Here is a 15,732-nt window from a genome sequence, read left to right on the forward strand (position 1 = left end):
CCAGCTGAGCTCTGACCTCCATACCTCCCACACCGCAGTGAATAAATGTACAGCTAAACCTTGTGTTGTTGCTGCTGTTGTTGTTAAGATGTGAAGGGGCACTGGGGAGATGGTCTGACAGTTAACAGCACTTGAGGCTCTTAACAGACCACCCCGTTCACGTCCCAGCATCCACATTCGGCGAGCTCACACCTTCCTATAATTACAGCCCCAGGGGACACGCCACGCCCCTTCTGGCCACCCTGGCACCCACACTCGTGTGCACACTCCCACCACAGGCACACATGTGTACATATAATTAAAAGTAAAAAATAAATCTCAAAAGTTGGGGTAGAGGAGGCCGAAGAGTACATACTTTCTATGGCTTTGTATGTGTAGAGAACCGTGGGAAGGAAGGACAGGCCACTGTACACACTGATTAGTTCCCCGGGGAGCTGGGAAATGACCAGGGACAAGGAAAGAGACACAAGCATCTTTTGATTTTTAGTAAACACTGAAACAGCTGGATCTGCTGGGGTCCAGGGGGGTACTCAACATTGCACAATTCAAAACCTGTGGTCATGTGAGCATACTAGCCACTGCAAAGATACTATCAATGCTGTACTGAAGATTGAGCCAGAGCTTCGGATATACTAGTCGGAGGCTCTATTCCTGAGCCAAGCCCCCAGCCCCTCACTGGGAGATTCTAGGTAGGGGCTCTACCACCGAGCTACACCCCAGCTCCTCACTGGGGAATTCTAGGCAGGGGCTCTACCACTGAGCCACGCCCCCAGCTCCTCATTGGAGGATTCTAGGCAGGGGCTCTGCCACTGAGCCACGCCCCTAGCTCCTTAAGGGAAGCTTCTAGGCAAGAGCTCATTTTCTGCCCTTACCTCCAACTATTCAAAGTCTCCAGTTCTCACGGATCTGCCAAGAAACCACATAGACCTCACAGTGGGCAGGTGCAAGACCTCACAGTGGGCAGGTGCACCTACCTGCCAGGCTCCTGACCTAGGCTCTGTATTCCTTTTCATTGATAAGACTTCCAGTTTTCCTTCATCCCCAGACCTCAAATGTCGAGCAAAATCATTGTAGCCCATAATAAACATATGAACTAATGTCCCACAGAATGTGGCCAGCAGAAAGAGAAACAAGGTACTGCTTCCCTGTACTCACGGTAAAGAAAACGATGCTGCTATGCCTGATGGCATGCATTAGTCAGCTTCTACCTGAGGCGGTTACCGTAGAGGAAAAAGGTGGACTGATTTAGCTCAGAGCAGTGTTGGAGCTGTAACACTAAAGAACACGCAAACTACCAACTGAGCTATACCCCTGCCCCCCCTCCTCCCAGGGCTCATGTAGCTCCAACTGGTCTTGAACTCCGAGCTTCCAACCTTCTCCCGAGTGCAGAGATTACAGCCACTCGTCACCAAGTCCAGTGTCTGTTTCCTTATGCAGCCACAACACAAACTGCAGGAAGAGGAGGGCTCGTGCCCGGGCCCTGATCCCATCTAATCACCTCTAAACAGCTGGATTAAGCCTTCATCCTCCTAATTCCATTATCTTAAGACTCAGGGATGAAGCTCCTCGTAGAGTTTCTGAGGGTTAGACCTCGGCTTGGCCCAGTGCTCGTTTTGACGACTTCCGTGTCGTGCTTGTCAACTTTAATTAAAGCCTCAAAAAGGCATCAGAGGGGAAGGACTGGTTTAAAGAGAAGATGCAAGGAAAGGGGAGGCAATGTGGGCAGAAAGAAAATGTTGCGTGTAGTCTCTCATAGGCAGAGCCTCGACTTAAGGATTTATTTGTGAAAAGGAGCAGGGAGGTTGGCAGGGAAGGATGGGAACATGGAAGGGCTGGAGTAAGAGAGGGAATAAGGACATGTATCCAATGTCATTGTTCGACGGGTTGTTTTGTGCACTCTTTAGTTAATTTAAAAAGTCATTGTGGGGCTGGATGGCTCAGCAGTTAGGAACGTCAGCCGCTCTTTCAGAGGATCTGAGTTTGATGCCTAGCACCCATATGGAGGCTCACTTCCAGGTTCAGGGAATATGATGCCCTCGTCTAGCCTCCGTGAGCACCACGCATGAACACAGAACACATACATATATAGAAGCAAAACACTCCACTCATAAAACAAAATCTTTAAAAAAATCTAACACCTTCATACAGATATATAAGCAGGCAAAACACTAATGTACATAAAATTTAAAAAATATTAAATAAAAAAATTTCAGGTTAAAAACTAACACAGGAGCTGGGTGTTGGTGGCACACACCTTTAATCCCAGCACTCGGGAGGCAGAGGCAGGTGGATCTCTGTGAGTTCGAGGCCAGCCTGGTCTATGGAGGGTTGCAGGACAGCCTCCAAAACAATATTGAGAAGCCCTGCCTCGGGGGAAAAAAAAAACCTCAGGGTCCACACCAAAAATAATAATAAACAAATCAAAGAACTAGGGCTGTCGAGAAGGCTTGGTGGATTATAACACTTGCCACAAAAGCCTGATCAACTGAGTTAGATCCCGGGATTGGAGAGTGGAAGGCAACAGTGGACTTCACAGAGTTACACATGAACACACGTATGCAAACACAGACACACAAATGGATTCATGCATGCACACATGCGCGTGTGCGCTCATATACACAGTCACAGAGACACACACACACACACACAAACCAAAAATAGATTCTTTGCTTTGTAAATGCTAGAAATTGAGCTCAGGATCTTATGCATGCTAGGCTCTCACCACTCTTGCAGGCTGAGCCACATCCCTAGACCCTGGACCACATACCTTTGGTATGATGTAATGAACAGGCCCTTGGCCTGTGTGTCTGCCTCTCCAAACCCATAGGTCATCCCATTTGATGAGAAGAAAAACACCAGATATTCCCCACAGGGCCCATTCTACAAAAATCCTCAAGGGATGTTCCTCAAAGTCACCTGAGTCATCAAATATAGGTGCTGGGTGAGTCAAGGACACCACCAGGAAGAAGGACAGAGAATCGGTGCCTAAATAAATGTAAACGGTGTCCTAGATGATATCCAGGAATAAGAAAAATACACAAGCCGGGCAGTAGTGGAAACTGCCTTTAATCCCAGCAAAGCAAGTTCCAGGACAGCCAGGACTACACAAGCCCTGCCTCGAAATAAGGGATTGTGCAGGCAGAAACAGATGAACATGGGAGGCTGAGCAGGAGGATGGGGGAGTTCAAGGCCAGCCTGGGTTACATACGGAAACCCCTCTCTCAGTAAACCAAAGGCTGGGGGTGTGGCTCAGTGGTAGAGCCTCTGCCTAGAATCCCCCAGTGAGGGGCTGGGGGTGTGGCTCAGTGGTAGAGCCTCTGCCTAGAATCCCCCAGTGAGGGATGGAGGGAGTGACTAAGTGGCAAAGTTTGGTGTGTTCAGGGCCCTGCGTTTCATCTCAAGCACAGAAAACAAAGACAAAAGCAGGTGAGCTAGAACCAAACAAGAAGGAACGCTACTGCCAGCAGGCTCCGACTGGCTGCTTCCCTGAGTTGTCCTTTGAGGGCTCAGGTGGCCCCCTACCCCACAGCTCCCAGGACCGAAGCCACAGTCCTCCTGCAGCGGAACAGCCCTGTCGTGCACCCTCCTCTGCCATCTCATCCTCACGCCCAAGCGACAGGCGGCGCTCAGGTTGGCTCCTGCCTGTCAGCCAGCACCCTTCCTCAGTCCCTCTCCGCATTCAGCCTAAACCCTCACCTTCTTACTTAGCAACCAGCTCTACACTGGTCTGCCTGGTCCCCTCCCCTCTCCCATCCCCAGTCCCCCACCCGCCATACTGCTCGTTCAGGACCTTTGCATATGACTGTCCCTCCTCTTTCGTCCTCCCTCCCCTTTCCCAATTGTCACCAGGCCAGTGTCTCAAATCAAACTGCATCTAGACTGGCAAGCCTTCTTGCCAGACTGCCAGCCCTCCCTCCTCCCGAATCTGCTTTCCTTCAAAGGGTGGCTGACGTGCCATAAACATGATTTATCTGAGTTCCTGCTTCCCCTGGGAGGAACTCCCAGACAGTATCCTTGTTTTGGGCATTTTGGGTAAACACTAACGGGATGATGGAAGGCTACGTATGCTCATGTACCACAGATGGTGCTGAACGTGAGAGGCACCTGACCCAAAATGACCAGGACTGGGTCATGCGACATCTATGGGAGACTGTCAGCCTGCCACTCAGAGAGGAGGCCCAGGGGACCCAGCAGGGACTTGCCAACTACTGATGGAAAGAAGGTAAGAGGTCACTGCGTGGAGCACACCCAGTGGCCCCTGGGGATTCAGAGACACACAGTCTGCCTGGGAAGACAGTGACACCAGGCTTCAGATCAGAGTCACCGAGGGTGAAGGCGGGTCAGGAGAACCAGCCAGGCCCACCAGGCAGCTTGAGATGTCCAAGCAACAGGCAACCAGGTCAACACAAAGAGCGTGTCCGTAGGAGCCTGCTGGGATGGCCGCTCCTCAGGTGTCTTCCTGGCTCTGGACAACAGCTCAGGAGACTGACATACAGTCACTTCCAACAGGGCTTCCCAAATGCCATCACCAGGCTGGGGAAATGCCAGCACTTAGAAGGTGGAGGCAGGAGGATCAGAAGTTCAAGGTCATCATCTACTATGGAGCAAGCTTCGGGTTAGCCCAGAAGACCTACTCTTAACCTCAAGAAAACAAAGTTGACTGATTAAGGGCGCAAAAATACCCAGTAGGGGGCAACAGCATCAAGCAGGGACTCCGTGTCTGCCTGTGGCAGAACGTCATTTTAAGGTGTGTGACTTTTGTTACGCTGCATTTGTTTAACTCTGTGAAGCTGGGATTCTTCGCCTGTCTAAAGCAGCTGATGGTCCCAACAAAGAGCTGAGGGGCCAACAGCGAGCCAGGAGCAAGGACAGGCAGGGCTGGTAGGCAGAGAGGACACATAGGAGGAGAAACAAGACGAGAAGGTAGACCAAGGAGAGGAGGACACCAGGGGCCAGCCACCCAGCTACCCTGCAGCCATGGAGTAAGAAGGAAAGAAAGGTATACAGCAATAAGAAAGATAAAAGCCCAGAGGGAAAAGGTCGATGGGTTAATTTAAGATAAGAAAGCTGACTGACTACAAACAAGCCACGCTAAGGCCAGGCACTCATAATTTAGAATAAGCCTCCGTGAGCTGTCCCATCCCCCAAAGCCAAAAGGCTAAAGAGTCAAAAGAGAAAAAAAAATCACACAACATCTACCACTCACCCAAAGAGACATCACAGAGGGTAGGACCCCAAAGGCCCTGGAGGAGGGCATCTTGTCCACAGGCAGCAGGGAGCACAGGAGAAGACTGCCATACTCATCTCTGCAGAAGATTCGAGAAGACTGTACAGTGAGAGCCAAACATGGACCAGGCAGGTAGACGCTCCTGATGTTAATTCCACCATTTGGATATACAGGGTGTATGTGGACCCTAAAGTACATCCCAGAATGTTGTGAACAGCACACAACCCAATGCCCTCCCCAACAGGAGAATAATCAAAAGGCCAGCAAGTCGAGTTTCCACTCATGGCCAGTGGGGTAGTTAGTCGTGAGCTGGTCTCTGAGCCAGATGTCCATCTGTACTTACAGAAACGGCATAAATGCTCAAGTAGGAACTCAAGACACACTCACAGCAGGATTCATGAAAACCCATAGGTAGAATCCACTCAAGCATCTATCAGCTGATGAGTGGGTCATGCGAAGTACGGTCTATCTAGACAATGCAACGCTATTCACCCATACATAGGAAGGAACATCCGACGCATGTGACAGCATGGCGAGAAACACCGGGACCAGAATGATTAGCTAAGTGTTACAGGCATGGCACCCAGCTACTCAGGAGGCTGAGGAAGACCCCAGACTCAAGGCCTGTCTGTGATACAGTGAGTTCAAGAGCAGCCTGATTCACTTAGCAAGATGCTGTCTCAAAGTAAAAAGATTTAAAAAGAAAGTGAAAGGCTGTGGACACAACTCAGTAGTATTGCACTCACCTACCACAATCCCCCAGTGAGGGGCTGGGGGTGTGGCTCAGTGGTAGAGCCCCTGCCTAGAATCCCCCAGTGAGGGGCTGGGGGTGTGGCTCGGTGGCAGAGCCCCTGCCTAGAATCCCCCAGTGAGGGGCTGGGGTGTGGCTCGGTGGCAGAGCCCCTGCCTAGAATCCCCCAGTGAGGGGCTGGGGTGTGGCTCAGTGATAGAACACCTGCTAGCACGCAGAAGGCCCTGGTTTTATTCCCCCGTTAGGGGAAAACCCCAAATCATATTGTGTGTGCTCCTGTTCAACACATGACATGTTAATCCATAGGCAGCAAGTGTGTGTGTGCACACGCCTCATGGTTCATCATGGATAGAGAATAGGGAGGTGGATAACTAAGGGACATGAGTTTGTTTCTGTTGAAAGGACTCGGCTGATGTGGGGACTGTCTGCTTGGATGGGTGGGTTGTAGGTATGCAAATTGCATCTCAATTAAACACTCACAAAGAGCAAGCATGCGGAGTTGCCTCGTAACTGCCAGAGGAAATTCTGTCTGAATTTACCTTTGTTAAAAATGTCTCCATTACATTTAAGTACTTATTTTGTGTTGTGGGGAATTGGGCATCGAGGTCAGAGAACAACCTGCAGGAACCAGTTCTCTCTCCACTCAGGCTGTGAGTCTTGGTGGCAGACACCTCTACCCACTGAGCCACCTCTGAATTTATTTTTCCCCATAAAAAAGTAAGAAAGTAGGGATAGGGAGATGGCTTAGCAGTTAAGAGTATGTACCGAATGGACCCGAGTTCAGCTCCAGAACTCACATGGCAGCTCACAAATGCCTACCACTCCAGCTCCAGGGGCATCCAATTACTCTGGCCTCTGAGGGCCCCTGCAGGCAATCTTGGGGGTTTCGAGCACGTACACACACACCCACACACTAATAATAAAACATAGGCCAGGCAGTGGTGGCACACGCCGTTAGTCCCAGCACTTGAGAGGCAGAGACAGGAGGATCTCTGTGAGTTCGAGGCCAGCCTGGTCTACAAGAACAAGTTCCAGGACAGCCTCCAAAGCCACAGAAAAACCCTGCCTTGAAAAACAAACAAACAACAAACAAAACCCCAAAACCAACCAACCAAAAAAACCCCACAACAACTAAAAAACAAAACAAAACAAAACAAAAAACATGGAAAGTGCAGTGGGCAGTGGTGGCGCACGCCTTCAATCCCAGCATTCAGGAGACAGACACAGACCCATCTCTGTAAGCTCGAGGCCAGCCTGGTCTACAGAGTGAGTTCCAGTATTTCCAGAACTGTTTCATGGAGAAACCGAGAAACCCTGTCTCAAAAAACAAAACAAAAGAAAAAAAAAGGAGAGAGAGAACGTGACCAATGTGTCCTGAGTACGCCAGCCTACCGTTTTACTATTTTAGAGACTGAAAACTGAGTTGTTCCTCCCCCAAGCCCACCATGGATCACAGCAGGTTCTCCTAGGTCAGGGAGCTTAGAAGTTAACCCCTTCCCTACTGTCCTATGTGGCAAGCACCCCCTTTTCCTTGAAACCATCTCTTCTCTTAGTCAGGGCTCCAGCCAATCTCAGAGGAAAAGTAATGTCCTCTCGTGGCCGTCAAGTCTCCACTGCGACATCTCTTCAAACACACAGCATGGCAGCCAGCAACCTCCTTGCTGACGGGCGAGCAGGCCAGCCTTTGACCCGCCCAGGACTTCTGCACTGGCTGCTCTTCCCCCAGACCACAGGAACCACCTTCAAGTCTGGGTTGACAACGCCACATCTTCACCAAGGTCATCTCCGACCTCACCATCTACACCGCATTCTCCTCATCCTCCTGACCTTGGACCATCAGCATCTCATCTAGGAAACACCTGACTGACATATCTTGTTTACTGTCTGCTTCCAAACTCTTGGGGAAGAGTTTCTGAAGCCTGGGTGTTCAGATTGTCCACCGCAGAACTCTGGAGTGGGGCTTTCCCACCTCGGGGCATCACAGATCAAGGCTTATAGATGATGACCACGATTCTTTGTGTGTGTGTGTGTGTGTGTGTGTGTGTGTGTGTGTGTGTGTGTGTTTCCGAGATAGGGTCTGTGTGGCTCTAGCTAGCCTGGAACTCACAGAGATCCACCTGCCTCTGCTTCCTGAGTGCTGGGATTAAAGGAGTGCTCCACCTTGCCTAAGCAACTTCATTCATTCATTCGAGGGGGGGGGCTTCTGAGACAGGAGAGGCAGGGGAAACGCCTCAGACTGAAGACAATGAAAGAGACAAACACCAGGAAAAGCAATGCGTGCATCACAACCCTGCAGCCCACACGTCCAACATGACCAGGACAACAGGCACACACCACGAGGACAACAGGCACACACCACGGTACACACGTCCAACATGACTGGCACACACAGTACAGCGGCACACGCCTGTACTCGGGAGATGGAGGCAGGAGGATGAGGAATTCAAAGCCAGCCTGCGCCCGCCACATGAGACCCTGTCTCAAAACTACTTTGAAAATCAAGAAGGAAAAGCTGGATGAGGATTAACACATACACACAGGGCTGGTTTTCTCTCAGTATGAGGCACAGTTGACAGCTTCACCAGGAATCGACTGATGGAGATGTTTTTCTCTACTTTTCTAGATATACATAATCATTTCAACATGCACAGGTTGGCTGGCTCAGCTGTGGGACCTGGGTTTCACTCTGCCTTATGCTTCCTGGCTGTGCCACCTGAAGCGAATGTCCTCCCTTCTCTGCGCTCAGTTCCTAGGTCCATCATAAAACACCCTCTGAGGAAGGTTCTGGACACTTAATCTCCAGGACAGGGGATATGGTTCAGCGGATAAAGGTACTTGCCATGCATGATGGATGATCTGAGTTCTAGCTCAGTACCCATTTGTCAGAAGGGGAGAATTAATCAACTCCCATAAGTTGTCCTGTGACCTTCATACTCATTGATGGTAGATGTATACACACACACACACCACACCACACACACACATATTAAACCACACACACCTACATATATATACACACACACACATCACATCAAACCACCCCACCCACCTACACACACACACACACACACACTAAAAAAAATTAAGTTCCTGGACATGGCAGCGCATGCCTTTAATCAAAGTAGTGGGGAGATAGAGGCAGGCAAATCTCTATGAGTTCTAAGCCAGCCTTGTCTACATTTCCAGGTCAGCCAGGGACAGAGAGAGACCCTGTCTTAAAAAAAAAAAAACAACAACAACAAGGAAAATTTAGCAAGAACAAAATAGAAACAAACAAAACAGGTTTTCTCTGTATAGCTCTGGCTGTCCTGGAACTCGCCCTGTAGACCAGGCTGGTCTCTAACTCCCAGAGATCTGCCTGCCTCTGCCTCCCAAGTGCTGGAATTAAAGGTATGTGCCCCGCCACGACCGCACCCCTCCCCCACCCTTTTTTTTTTCTCAAATAAACAAGGCAGAGAACAATTGAGTAAGACACCCGAGGTTGCCCTCTGGCCTCCATCCATCAGAATCCAGCACTGGAATGTCAATTTGAATCCCAGCCCGGCCATTTCTGATAATCCCACGGGGCAGCTCCTGTCACCCTCCCTGCCTCAGGACCTTAGCTGTTACCACTCTGTGTGCACAACTGCCTTCCTGTCTGAAAGCGCAGGGCGAGCTTCCTCATCTCCTCAACATCTTTTCTCTTAACGTCATCTTCCTGGTTTCCACTCCCATCAGACACGGAAAACGCACCCACAAAAAAAAGTAACACATCAACATTCCTGGCAGCGTTACTCCTGAAAACCCAACAGAGAGACAGAATCTCCTCCACTAAGAAACTCCAGGCAACCCGTCCCACGGAATACTGCTATTCGGCCACGAAATGATTTGTGACACAACACAGCTGGAGCCTGGCCACGTGACATTGCGTGAACGACTGCCCATTATATCATGTTATTTATCTGTAGTATCCAGAGGAGGCAAAGCCAGAGAGATAGAGAATGGAGATGCTTGGCTGCCAGGGATTGGGGGATCGGGGGCAGAGTAGCAGAGTAAGCACTGGGTGGGTCTAGGGTTTCCCTTTTGAGTAATGAAAGGGTTCTGGAACTACAGAACAGGATGCTTGTGGAAGTGTACGGAGAGGAAGCCATGTAACTTTGTGCTCCGTACGCACAACATCTTACAGCAGGGGAATTATATAGATCAGGCTAGCCTCCAACATATGGTGATCTTCTTGCCTCTGTCTCCTGAGTGCTGGTTGAATTATGACAGGCATGAAATAAAAGTATTTTTAAACATTTTAGACGGACGGTGGGTGGCACACACCTTTAAGTGCAGCACCCAGGAGGCAGAGGCTAGCCTGGTCTACAAGAGCTAGTTCCAGGACAACTAGGGCTACACAGAGAAATCCTATCTCAAAAAACAACAAAAAATTCATAGCCGGGCAGTGATGACGCACACCTTTACTCCCAGCACTGGGGAGGCAGAGGCAGGTGGATCTCTATGAGTTCCAGGCCAGCCTGGTCTACTGAGCTAGTTCCAGAACAGCCTCCAAAGCTACAGAGAAACCCTGTCTTGAAAAACCAAAAAGAAAAAAAATTTTAGCTGGGCAGTGGCGGCACATGCTTTTAATCCTAGCCCTTAGCAGGCAGAGGCAGGTGGATCTTCCTGAGCTCCAGGCTAGCCTGGTCTACTGATCAAGTCCAGGACAGCCAGAATTGTTACACAAAGAAACCCTGCCTCAAATACTAGCAATAATAATAATTTTTTAAAAATAAAAAATTTAAAGCTAGGAGTGGTGACTGCTATCTTGGGCAAACCTGGGCTCAGAATGAGAGGCTACTTCAAAAAACGAACATAAACTAAGTGTCATTTTAAGCGAGGGGGATGGGTGTGTAGTTAGTTCATTTGGGAGAAAGCTTGCCACAAAGCATCAGGTCCATCCCCTGCACGGCATAAACCAGGCACGATGGACCAGGCCCACAATTTCAGCACTCGGGGATGAGTTCAAGGTTATCCTTGCCGATTGAAGTTCAAAGCCAGCCTCGTATGAGATGCTGCTGTAGAAACAAAGTAAAATTCCATAGGGGAAGGAATGAGATATAAGACTACAGTCACCCCGACTCGGTCCTGTGGAAAGATACCTACAAGATGTCCAAGACTCGTGGCAGCCACAGGAAGTCCCAGGGGAGTTTCAGTGAGGACCCAGTTAGGATGGTGTACCAGAAACCAGAGGCCTTGAACCAGACCAGTGACTCACTGCAATAGACAGACATGTGCCAGTAAAGCTGATGGGTATACCATTTGTCACACTGAAGCCTCCACCAGCAGGACTAATGAAGAGGTGTCGGAGAAGCCGGAAAGGAGACGGAGAGGCTTTTCTGTTGTTGTGGTTTTGGTTTTTTTGTTTGTTTTTTTTGTTTTGGATTTGTTTGTTTGTTTGCTTGTTTTGGTTCCATCCCAAATCTCTAGGCTGCACACTCCCTTGACTCATATCCTCCGTCACAGGCCACACCCCACCCATCACTGGAGGCACAGAGGCACATGACTTCCAGGCCTGGATGCACTCCTGAAGTTGCCTTCTTCTGGACTGCCTTCCTCCTGAACAAGCCAGCCAACAGACCCGAACAGGTCTCCCAGCCCCCAACCTCACCCCCAAAGCCTAAATAAAACAGGACCAACCAAAACCCAAAGGATGCAAGGGACGGGAGGGGGGGTGGGGGAGGGGGGCTGCCTCTGCACAATTCAGCAAACACAAAGAAGGTAGGTCAATAGAACAATAAATAAATAAAGTCATGCAGGAGGTGGTGGCGCACGCCTTTAATCCCAGCACTCGGGAGGCAGAGGCAGGTGGATCTCTGTGAGTTCGAGGCCAGCCTGGTCTACAGAGCGAGTTCCAGGACAGCCAGGGATGCCCCAAGAAACCAAACCAAACCAACCAAATAAATAGTAAATTCTTGGGTTGTGGAGGTGGTTGGGGGAACAAAAATGCTTAGGAGCAAACTTAGTGACCTACGTTCTAGCCCATCATTTAAAAGGCTTATATGGAGGCTGGAGATACGGCTATGTAGTTAAGAGCATTGGCTGCTCTTGCAGAGAGAGGATCAAGGTTCAATTCCCAGCACCCACATGGTAGCTCACGACCACCTCTAGCTCCAGTTACAGGGAATTCAGTGCCCTCTGACCGCACTGGTACTAGGCACAAATGCAACAAACAGATACTCACACACACACAAATAAAAATATTTAAAAGGCACATATCTGTAATCCCAGAGACTCCTAAAATGAGAGGCAGACACAGAATCAGCCTTAAACTCCCAGTGAGCAAGCCTGAAGTCCACATCCCAACAACAGACCATGCCTCAGTGAGAAAACACTCTTGAATGCAGCTCTCTGCCCTCCACACTTGCTCCAGGGTGCGAACACACATAAGTAAAAATACAATTAACAAATTTTAATTAAGTTAAATTTTAAAAAGGTGAAAGTTCGCCGGGCATTGGTGGCGCACGCCTTTAATCCCAGCGCTCGGGAGGCAGAGGCAGGAGGATCTCTGTGAGTTCGAGACCAGGCTGGTCTACAGAGCGAGTTCCAGGACAGCCTCCAAAACAACAGAGAAACCCTATCTCGAAAAATAAATAAATAAATAAAGTTCAAGGCCTCTCTGAACAACAGAATAAGTCAAATCTAGTCTGGACAATTTAACGAACCATTACCCTAAAATAAAAAAAGATTTTTCAAAATTATGGCAGGGTGATTATGATACAGTCCAGTGGTAGATAGTCTAGAGTCCCTGTGGGGAAAGAGCTTAGATATCTGTGCCGATGACTACACCCACTTTGGGCATGGCTACAAGTGCATACAGAGAAGGGAAATAAAGGGCTGTGCAGGAGAATGCTGGCTCTCTTAGGTCAAGTCTCGGAGACCAGTGGACTGCTGACCTCAGGTTCTCGACTTCTCATGTAAATGACGTCTCCCTCAGTAAGTAATGTATGACAACCTACTCTGTGTAGCTCGATATTCCCCATCAGTCCCCCAGCGAGGGGCTGAGGTATATCTCAGTGATAGAGCCCCTGCCTAGAATCCCCCAGTGAGGGGCTGGGGGTATGGCTCGGTGGTAGAGCCCCTGCCTAGAATCCCCCAGTGAGGGGCTGGGGTGTGGCTCGGTGGTAGAGCCCCTGCCTAGAATCCCCCAGTGAGGGGCTGGGGTGTGGCTCGGTGGTAGAGCAAATGTGACCATACAGAAGGCTCTCATGTTCAACCCAGGAGTAGGGAGGGGAACAGAGGGAAATGTAAAGCTGTAAAGCAGAGAAAACTCCGTACTACTCCTAAGCAACCGTCTTCTGAAATGATTTCTAAAAACAGAAAACCAAAACGCTAAGCCTACATTTGTGCTTTCAAGTAACAGTCACTGGTCCCACAGCTTGAAGGGCTCTAGGGGCTGGAGTGACCCCTCACCTCCCAGCCCCGCCTCTCCATACAACACCCCATGGACAATCCCATTTCTAAATCTAAGAAATAGCTTCCAGGTCAGTCATGGTGGCGCACACCTTTAATCCCAGCACTGGAAAGGCAGAGGCAGGCGGATCTCTGTGAGTTCGAGACCAGCCTGGTCTACAGAGCAAGTTCCAGGACAGCTAGAACTATATAGAGAGACCCTGTCTGGGGTGGCGATAAGAAAGGTCTTACTGTGTGTGTGTTGTGTAACAGTTCCATCCTGCAGGAAGCTCCTTAGGAAGCAAGGTAAAGGGCTGGAGAGATGGCTCAGTGGTTAAGAGCACCGGCTGCTCTTCCAGAGGACCTGGGTTCAATTCCTAGCACCCACGTGGCAGCTCACAACTGTCTGTTAACTCCAGCTCCAGGGGATCTGACACCTTCACACAGACAAATATGCACACAAAATAAAAATAAATACATAAAATTAATAAACAGCTCAATATAGCTTCAGGAAGTCCCTGAAACTGACCAGATTCTTCACTAGGCCCCATCCTGACACAGTAAGCAATACACCGAGAGGCCCCCTCAGAAAGAAGGAAGTTGAGACACCAAGAAGACTCTCAAGAGGAGAAACGCTGCCTGGAAGAAACCGAAACCAGCCAATGTGTCTGGAAGGTTTAGACCAACCCAGGCACCTGGAAAGGACACTCTCCAACATGCTGAGCTGCCTGCCTGCGGGCTGTGCAGTGGGCTCCAGGCTCCCAGCTCTGTGAGCTGTCACTCACGCAGGGGCGGCCTTTGGTGATGCAGCTGCCTTTGAGTCATTTCTGTTCCTGTAAGTGAACCCAATAAAACTCACTGGTTCACCAGATTGGATTTTGGTGGCATCCACACTTTGGTCTGTCATGGGTTCCCTGTCTTTAGAAGTCTCAATATGGAGCCCCATCTGGCTAGAACTCACTGTATAGGCCAGGCCGGCCTTGAACTCACAGAGATCCTACCTGCCTCTGCTTCCTGAGTACTGGGATTAAAGGCTTCACCATCAGGCCTGCCTGTTATTTATTATGCGCGTGCGTGCGTGCGTGCGTGCGTGTGCGTGTGTGTGTGTGTTTAGGGAGCACGTAGCCCCCGTGTAGCAGTACACAAATGGAGGTCAGAGAACAGTTTTGTAGAGTTGGGGTTTGGGTTCCAACTCAGACCACCAGGCTGATGTTTAACAAGTGCCTTTACCTGCTGACCACCGCCCCCATACACCCCAGGCCCCCCAGTCAGTTTTAAACATGGCGGCCATAGCAAGCAGGCTTCTTGGCAATGGTGCCGTTGAAGCAGAGACCAGGGAACTGGTGGGAGAAAGTATCCTAGGCTGAGGTAACAGCAGAGCAAGGACCCTGAGGCAGAAATGGTCTCAAGGGCTCCAGAAACAACTAGGCCACTGTGACAGGGGTTAGAGGTCACTGGGAATGAAGTCAGCCCAGCAGTGTGCCCTGGGGAGGAGGCAGAGCCTGTCCTGGGAACAGTGGGCTGTTCTCTGTTTTGACCTTCAGGGCTGCCCCCGTGCAAGCTTCTGCTGCAGTCTAGACCACGGAGCACTGAAATGGCATGAACAAGCTGCTTCTGTTGTCCAATGTTCCCCTATTTCTGCCTCTTTTCTCTGTTTGCCAAGCAGCAGGCTCTAACCTCTGAGGGCTCCTGAAATGAAGGCAGCGAGTGTAGACTGTCAGCTAAAAAATGAAGAGAAAAGAACTCGTGTGTGTGTGTGTGTGTGTGTGTGTGTGTGTGTGTGTGTGTGTGTGTGTGTGTGTGTGTGTCTGTGTGTGTCTGTGTGTGTCTGTGCGCGCGGGCATTCAAGCTCATGCACACATACCCGTGTTCTGGGTCAGAAGCAGGCGGATCTTTAAGTTTGAAGCCAGTCTGGTCTACAGAGCTGGTTCTAAGATAGCCTCTCGGGAAAAACAAAAACAAACAAAAAGACACCATTTCATCATTTGTTGTTTTGAAACAGTCTCATGTAACCCAGGCTGGCCTAAAACTCACTATGTAACCAAACATGGCCTTGAATTCCTGATTCTCCTGCCTCCACCTAACAAATGCCAGAAATACAGCTATGCATGCCATTATGTATTGCTGGACTTCATGTATGCCAGGCAAACTCTACCCACGGTTCCACATTTCCAGCCTCCATCGCACGATCCAGGCTACTGTGTCCGTCCCGTTTATCAACTACCATGGCCACCAACGAGGTACCAGGCTAGACACTTTAACCACTTTTTTTTTTTGCTTTTAGCACAAGGTCTCACTATGTAGCCCAGGCTGGCCTGGAGCTCATGATCTAGGTCTGAGG

The 15,732-nt window shown here is 49.8% G+C and overlaps 1 protein-coding gene across 5 annotated transcripts in view; it reads right to left on the reverse strand.

Moving 5' to 3' along the window:
• Bicra (BRD4 interacting chromatin remodeling complex associated protein) overlaps positions 1 to 15,732 on the reverse strand; it is a 72,192-nt gene that overhangs the window by 30,843 nt on the left and 25,617 nt on the right. Inside the window, exon 1 of one of the 5 annotated variants that reach the window (XM_013125521.3) lies at positions 13,644 to 13,801. The exons of the other annotated variants lie outside the window; for them this stretch is intronic. The gene's annotated coding sequence lies outside the window, so the exon portion shown is untranslated. Of the gene's footprint in view, positions 1 to 13,643; positions 13,802 to 15,732 lie in introns of those variants that run through there. 5 annotated transcript variants of the gene reach the window in all.

Source organism: Mesocricetus auratus, unplaced genomic scaffold (genome assembly GCF_017639785.1).
Source record: "Mesocricetus auratus isolate SY011 unplaced genomic scaffold, BCM_Maur_2.0 Super-Scaffold_100038, whole genome shotgun sequence".
Lineage (NCBI taxonomy): Eukaryota > Metazoa > Chordata > Mammalia > Rodentia > Cricetidae > Mesocricetus > Mesocricetus auratus.